The sequence below is a fragment of the Limulus polyphemus genome, unplaced genomic scaffold (assembly GCF_000517525.1).
Source record: "Limulus polyphemus unplaced genomic scaffold, Limulus_polyphemus-2.1.2 Scaffold305, whole genome shotgun sequence".
NCBI classification, from domain to species: domain Eukaryota; kingdom Metazoa; phylum Arthropoda; class Merostomata; order Xiphosura; family Limulidae; genus Limulus; species Limulus polyphemus.
Window position 1 is genome coordinate 57,121 of NW_013665915.1, and position 8,133 is coordinate 65,253.

General features: G+C 33.6%; 1 long non-coding RNA gene across 1 annotated transcript; it reads left to right on the forward strand.

Moving 5' to 3' along the window:
• Positions 1–715: 715 nt before the first annotated feature.
• LOC111085275 lies at positions 716–6,990 on the forward strand. Its single transcript, XR_002610110.1, has 3 exons — positions 716–963; positions 3,572–3,692; positions 6,829–6,990. It is a non-coding gene; the product is annotated as an uncharacterized LOC111085275 (long non-coding RNA).
• The last annotated feature ends 1,143 nt before the right edge of the window (positions 6,991–8,133 follow it).

Below are 8,133 nucleotides of genomic sequence, written 5' to 3' on the forward strand. Positions count from 1 at the left end.
AGAAGAAAAAGCTTGAATAAAAAATAAAAGAAGTTTTACTGCCTACGGATGCCGCATGTTTAGTATTTAGCATCTTATTACCTTACTACAAAATAAAAACTAGAATCTACAAGGATTAAGAGTGATATTTGCATATCTCCTATTCGATATTTTCAAGAATATGAACTTCAAGTCTATAGAGTATTACATTGTTTTTCATGTGGATGTATTTGTGTAATGAAAACAATATCTAAAATGTACAATTTCATTTATTTATAATTGAAAAATAAACAAATACTATTTCATTCATTTTTAGTACTTTTGTCCCTGTATTACTGATTGTTAATCCTGTAACACTTAATCCACATTAATTGTACATATTACGTCTTGATCGTTTTCTCACAGCATTGCTTGATGATGAAGTCTTCAAAAAAGTGTTTGTCAGATTGTGTGTTTACACATATTACGGTTTACATCACTAAACTTGAGCTACAAGCTGAGATATACGTTTCATTTAACATCCATAAAAAGGGAAGACAAATTTGACAGTAATTTTGGCGAAAAGCCAGATTTGTCAATGAGTGGTTCCTCGTCTTCATCGTACATATGAGCTGAGGAACGCTATAAATGGGGATGAAAAGCAAAAAAACAGGAAATACTCTGTGTGTGTGTGTGTGTGTGTGTGTGTGTGTGTAGAAAGAGGACGGAAAACGAGATATCTCTGAAAAAAAGAAGATACAGTGGGCTCGTCCCAAAGGGTCAGACGAAGACCTCTGACCTATGAGTCATGACTGTTACGAATGCCTGTTTGATATTTATCATAGCTTGTGGTGACATAATCATTTTCTGAAAAAAATGTTTGTGACTGAAAAATCGTTTACTAGGTGACAAAAACGACTGAAAAATATTTCTAAACTTGTGTAGTTGTATAAGATAACAAGAAACGCTTCCACAGAAGGACGTGCTCTCATATCCCAGTTCTATGTAAGTCTTTTTTTTGCATTTTTGTGTTTGACATGGAGAGGGCAGCCATGTAAGGCTTCTAAGTTAAAGGTGGAATAAATAATAAGAATACTGTGTATGTGGTAGACACTTTCTGGCGTTGAATTTAGTTTAGGTGTGACTTGAAAGTGAAACCTAAAAATTTGATTATTAAAATAACACTATCTTAACACCCACAACCTCGCTATCAGTGAGTTGGCTCACTAAAAACAAGCTTGGAAGTTTGTAGCAACATAATAAATTGTTCTAAACAAAACGAATTAGTGATTTTTAAAAAGAGTATTATACATATTTTCTTTTATTCTGTACCCTCATTGAACCTAATTATTAGTAACAACAAATCAGGATGTCTTTCTTATTATTATTCCGGTGTAATGACAACATTTGATCAATTTCCTATTAATTCCTGCGGTCGCAAGAGTGAGAAAACTGGGAGAATTCAGGACTTTCCAGCTCAGAAAGAAAATACTTAAACTATTGAAGGAAGATAAATTTTAGATAAAGATATATAAGACCTAGGTTTTATAATTTGACAAATAATGCTTCAAGATGTATTTTTAAAAACCTGGTTTGTTCATTTAACCCTAACTTGCGGATGGGGCATCGGCTTTTAAAGCAAATTTTTCTAGACTATTTAGAAACGACGTTTCTTGTTTGTCATGATTATATTGGTTATAGGGTCCCTATTAACATAGGAGTCACATACCAAAATGTAAAATAAAATCAAAACAACAATTAACATTTTAAGTTATTCCACCATTACTATTGCGGTCTCCTATGTATTTTGCGTACAAAATGAGTTATTATAAATATGTCGCCAATTTGTGGCGTAAGTTAGTAGTTCATTTTTGATTATCTAAGTATAGATAAAGCATAAGTTTAAGTCTATTACTTGTAACCTACTTAATTAATTTTCATAGAAGACTTTCATTAATTTGTATACACCGAAAAACTGAATATGACATACGGATGCTGACATGAAAATATGTAAGTGATAGAGTCATAATTATAAATCAAAAACTCGTCCTTTAGTAATGACTAAGCTAGCTGAATGGGCTATTTTTGCTTAATTAATTAATTATTTATTTATCGAAGTGAAATTAAAGAAGAGTATTTAATGATGATATGTCAAACACATTACATCTACTACATTTAGTGTCGACGAGCTCTTTCGCCGAATACCTAGGTTCTTCAGACCTGCTGGGATACGAAAGATTTAGTAATAGCTCAGAGGCTAACTATATTAGCAAATAGCTTGACAAGATCTGTTACGGTGTGATCTGAATTATGCTGGTGAAGTGTAACTTTTCACTGTATTTAATTTATGTTTGTTTATTCTTAAACACAAAGCTACACAACGGGCTATTGTGCTGTGCCCATCAGGAATGTCGAAACCTAATTTTTAGCGTTATAAGTCCAGAGACTTACCGCTGAGCCGCTTGGGGGCTTTTATTTATGTCGCAACACATCAGAATTTGGGAATGCATTTTAAACATTATATTATTTATTTTAACGCCATATATTATGAATTATTATTTCATTGAACTAAGTTGCTCTTTATTCAGGAGAACTAACGAACTATATAGAAGGCTAGTCTTCTTGATCTCATAGCGGACCAAGTGACCACAGTATCAATGGGAGAAGAATATATTAGTGATCATTAATAATAATTTCTAAATAAAATGAAGAAGAGTGCATAATGATATATGTAATCACTATATCTTCCATATCTAGTGTCCACGAGGCTTGTGCAGATTTAAATATGGTTTTATGATACATAAATAAAATTCTAAACACAATTCTAAATAAAAGTACTCTCCTCACAACAAGAACACAACTTTCACTAGAACTGTAAGTGAGGGTTTGATTACATCTTTATTGATATAATTTACAAATATCGTACTAAAAATGGAATTCTTAAAAAAATCCGTCATTTTTTCAATAAAGGCTAGCACTTTTAATACATAAAAACATTACAGTTTATATCAGCACAACACGAACACTTTTCCCGTGCAGTACTTCTCCGAAGCCCCCCCCCCCCACGTGGTACAGCGGTATGTCTGCGGACTTACAACGCTAGAAACCGGGTTTCGATACCCGTGGTGGGCAGAGCAAAGATAGCCCATCGTGTATCTTTGTGCTTAATTACAAACAAACAAACTTCTCCGAATTTATTTTTCATTTTTTTAGAAAATGTTCACCTTTTCTATTTTTTTTTTCAATGAGCTTGGGAATACTACGATTAGTAATTATTAGCACAAACAGCCGCCCGTGGTGTGGCGCTTATGCTAATAGCTGTAATCTGCAGCTATAATAAATCTATTGCAAAACTCTTGCGACAAGTTATATTATTTTTTGAAGTATTGTATCATCAACAGGATGATAATAAACTCTCCGTACTTTTGCACAGGCTTAAGTAGACATATGTTTTACCCAATATGACGACTACCTTCATCTGCTACATGGTACAGTAGGTGTTTCTCGTATAGTTATCATCATTTGTGAAAACATCTTTTATGTCGTTTTTGTAAACTTGAATTATTGTAAATTATCCTATTTAAAGTTCTAAGGAAGGTCTCTTTTTAGCTAGATTGGACTGAATGAAAACACGACCGCAGAAACTCTTAAATGAAAATTTGTTTCTAGGAGTCCCTATAGAGGGCCTTGCAATCACTCTCAGAGACACATCAAGACCATCGCATGTAACCGTGGTAATTATATCCTTGTGTTTTGATTGAAATAATATAATTCACTACTTTGAGTTAATTGCACAGACCTGCGAATTTAAACTTCATAAAAGTTGTTTTGGTTTTGATAACGGATTTTCCATAATTTAGCTACGCAGATTTTGAAAGTAATATTCTTTTTTTATATAACATAAGGACTTTTTACAAATCGGGAAGAAAATAACAACTTAGATCAAATTATTATTTCCCGGATGAGGATCCATATTCGTTTGACAAAAATGTTCTTCCCTTTTTATCAGTTTATTTGTATTTTTTGTTAACAAACATAATAATAAACAATCTTCATTGTGGTAAACTTCTTCTTTTATGTGTGTGTGAAATCTACGTCTTGTAGTCTCAAAACTACGTGTTATGGTCTTTCTTTTGTGTATTGCGTTATGACGTTTTGTGAAAAATCTGTACGTGATGAAGAAAAATGGATACCATTTTCGGATTCAGCGTACAGGAATTATCGTAGAACATGTAAAACGTTCAAGACAATAATATCATCGTAGGCCTGTGTAATCTATTGGACATTTTTTACATTACATAATGCTGAGTGATAGTTGAGTGGATGGGCATCTGCAAGGTAGGCAAAAAGACAATTGCCACCCTGGACTAAAAATTTGTGTTTTCCAATTTATAGCTTGGGTATTGTTTTGTTATTTTATCCCCACGCCCTATAATATATCCTGTGGACGCCCATGTTGAGTGCACATAATTCCGAGCATTGATCGAATATAAACTTTTTATGATATATTTTGGGATTCACTGTTGTTTCATTTATTTATAATCTATTTGACAGTTTGTTGTCAACGTATTATTTAAACTCTTTATTATCATTTGTCTGTCGTTAAGCGCAAAGCTATACAATAGGATATCGAAACCCGGTTTTTAGCGTTATAAGTCTTCGGACTTACAGCTGAGCCATTGGTGGGTTGTTTAAAAGTAGAAATACAATTACATTTAACCTCAACTTTGCACAACTTTATTGCTGTTATGCTTCTAATGTTTACCCTCATTTCGATATTTATACTTTTAGCTTCAATTATTGTAATTATACTAGTATTTTTTAATGGTCTACTATATTTTCACATATACTACAGTAGACAGTTAACATATAACGCATTTCTTGATATACTGAGGCGGTGCTTTTAAAGAAACTAAAGCAGTTTGCATCACTACATATTTGTAAACTCGACCACTCGTATCATTGGGTCAAGTGCTAGCTGTTTTGAGAACTATTGTAACGAAGTTTATATTTATCAGTTGGCTCTCCACTGTGAGTCTGAGGAGAATTTAACAGGAGATAATTAAGTGGTTAGCTACAGTGTTTACATCAGAACAACCACTTGAAGAGTTCGAAATTTACAGTGCTTGAGTTTTTTGTAGGTCATTCACTTGAGTTTGGGAGCACAATTCATAACTATCTGTGAGTTTGTAATCTCTTCATCAGAGAGAAAAGTTTCAATCTAAAACATCAAGTAACCTCTTTCCAAAAGAAGATGATTTATTCACATCAGAAAATATAAATATCCATCTTTGATTAAAGGTAAATTCTCCTGAACAGAAGTACGAGTACTCACGTTTGCAAGGACTTGATCTCTGAGTGTATGGAGTACCAAGTTTTCGGCAAGTTAACCTCTTTATGCATTATGCAATTGAAATGGCAAAACATACGAATGGAATAATGGAGCTCGGTATCAGATTCCAAAAAAGAAACGACTCTGTACTTAGCATTCCAAAATGAACCTATACTGAGTTTCGATAGACTTTCACCACCCCGTCATTAACAGGTTAATCGTGAAATCTGATTTAATTCTGAGAACGCGAAAAAAAATCACTCTTTCAAAATACGTAATATATAATAGAACCACATTTTCAGCTTGAACAAAATTCATCTTTTACAAAATGTTTACAAAAAAATCATTAAATATTTAGCAGTTGTAAAATATTAAGCAGTAAAATATAAAAAAAATGATATAAATATTCTCAGTGTACATTTTATTTTCATTATAACTATTTTGTTCGAGCTCAGAGAGTTTTTGTTGTTTGTTAGTTAAGCACAAAGCTACATAATGGGCTATCTGTGCTCTGCCCACCACGGGTATCGAAAGCCAGTTTCTAGCGTTGTATGTCCGCATACATATCGCTGTGTCACTGGTGGAAGCTCAGAAACGCTTGGCTAGGGACGGATTTAATAAGTTTTAAAAGTTCATTATGTATATAACTCATTCAATTATTATTATTATTTAGCTTTAGTTAGATAGGTTAAGCTAGTGGTCGAACAAAACTCACTGACTATAATGAAAAACGAACGGAAAAGTAGAACAAAATACAGAATAATTTAAATGATATATAGTACGACGTATGTGTGTGTGTGTTGTTTTTTTACAGGACGGGTTCGGTCTAGTGGGGTTAGCATTGTCGAGTTGCGAATTGGAAGGTTCTGTGTTCGAGCCAGGATATATCGTTATAACTGTGACAGTTAACCCTTCAGTTTTCTAGTAAAGCCACATTTGATTACCTACTTTATCAATCGTAGGGAATCGAATCCCGGATTTTAGTGTTGTAAGTCTATAAAATGACAGTCAAACTCGATTAAGAGTAACCATGTAGGCGGTGAGTGCTGCTGACTGCCTTCCTTCTTCTGGTCAGCACTTCTGAGTTAAAGAATGGCTATGCTTGAAGCGTGGGGCCTTTAACATGGTCATTTTTTCCATGCGTCGAGTACCTACTATTACATGGATTAAAACAGTATTTTACTTATGGGTGAGATACTTGATGGAGTCTAAAGTATACACTCCCTTCTTGTTCTTATTACTCTTTGTTTTTCCTTGGTTACTCTCTTTTTCTTTAACTTACTCGGGTGAACTTTAATATTAGTATAAAAATTTAATATATGTGGAATAATGTATATTGAAAATTTCATGTTTAATAGAAACATATTCTGATCAGAAAAGTTTGAAGATGAAACTAATACTATATATGTATAAACACATAAACCTTAAGCCAGCCTACTAGCACAAGCTGACATTATGACTTTGGAACGCATCAATTAAGTTTCACTAAAGTTTAGTGATTAAAGGTCTCTTCACAATTAAAAGACTTTCCTTTTTAGATGTGTGAAGATGAACGTCCAAAATAGCTGAAGAGACGATGTTCATGATTGTATTCTGTAACGCACAAGAAGGAAGAAACCAATCAGTAGATAGGTGTCACGAGATGTCTATTCTTTACGAAATTGCCTTTCTTGACTAGAAATCAATAACCTAAGGACTCGATGCTAAGAGGAAACGTTTTAACTCATTCAGCTGCAGGGCAGACGGAAAATGATTAAACAATGATATTTCCTTTTGAATAATTGTGGTTCTTTATTGAAAATCTGAATTTTCTCTGATTACAAGTCACCATACATAAACAATGCAGGTTGCATTTTAGGACTAATGCAACATCATTCGTTTGTTTTGTAATTTATAACTTGTGTACTTCATATCATTTTATGTTTTGAAGTTTACGCTTGCGCACCCTGTTTCTTTACCACACCTATTCACCACCCTATCGTTGAGATTATTCAATATAGACCACCAATTAAGTAAAGTAGGTCGCATTACAAGTGAACATATACTTTCGCTAACTACTTTCCAACCAGGAGGATAACTGGGATTTCCACTTTTAATTTTATTAACCACAATGACGTGAATTTGGATTCAGTTTGGTTTGGCTCAAGCCAATAATGGCTAAATTGAGTGAATAATTATTTTATAAAGTGGGAAGTAGTTCAATTTTTGTATTACTTTGGAAGTTTAAAGTGGCTCATCTTGAGCGAGTACCAAGTATTACAGAGTCTGAGCCAACACTTTATTTAGGGACGTAGCTATTTGAGGGGTTTGGGGAATACTCTCCTTTTTTGTTCTGATTACCCTTTTGATTTTTTCACTTACACTGGAAAAGGAAGGTGGCTAGATACCCTATCCACACACCCTGGATCAACTCCTATATTATACAAGCGACGTGAACTCAGGGTCTCAAATAGAACGGGTACCTGTCTCATCAATAGAGTTAATTTGGTTTAGGCTCAACTTCTCTCGAATTAAACGACTACCTACCTCAACAGTCGGAGTCTGAGCTCAAATTCTGTTTGGTTTGAGTCCAAAGTGTTTCAGATTAACATAACATAACGTAAAGTTTTAGAACAACATCTCAGCTGTTCCATCCTCTAAACTAAATTAAAATAATTAAAAAAACATCTTAAAGCCAGCCCTTATCATCCATATACTTTTCAAGATTTTTCTTAAACTTACTTAAATTTACTGCCTCTACACCGTCCGAAGGCATCCCATTCCAAAGGCCAACCACCTTGTTAGAAAAATGAAACTGTTTTAGCTGAAGATGACTCGTACCTTGCTAAAATATATATCTGTGT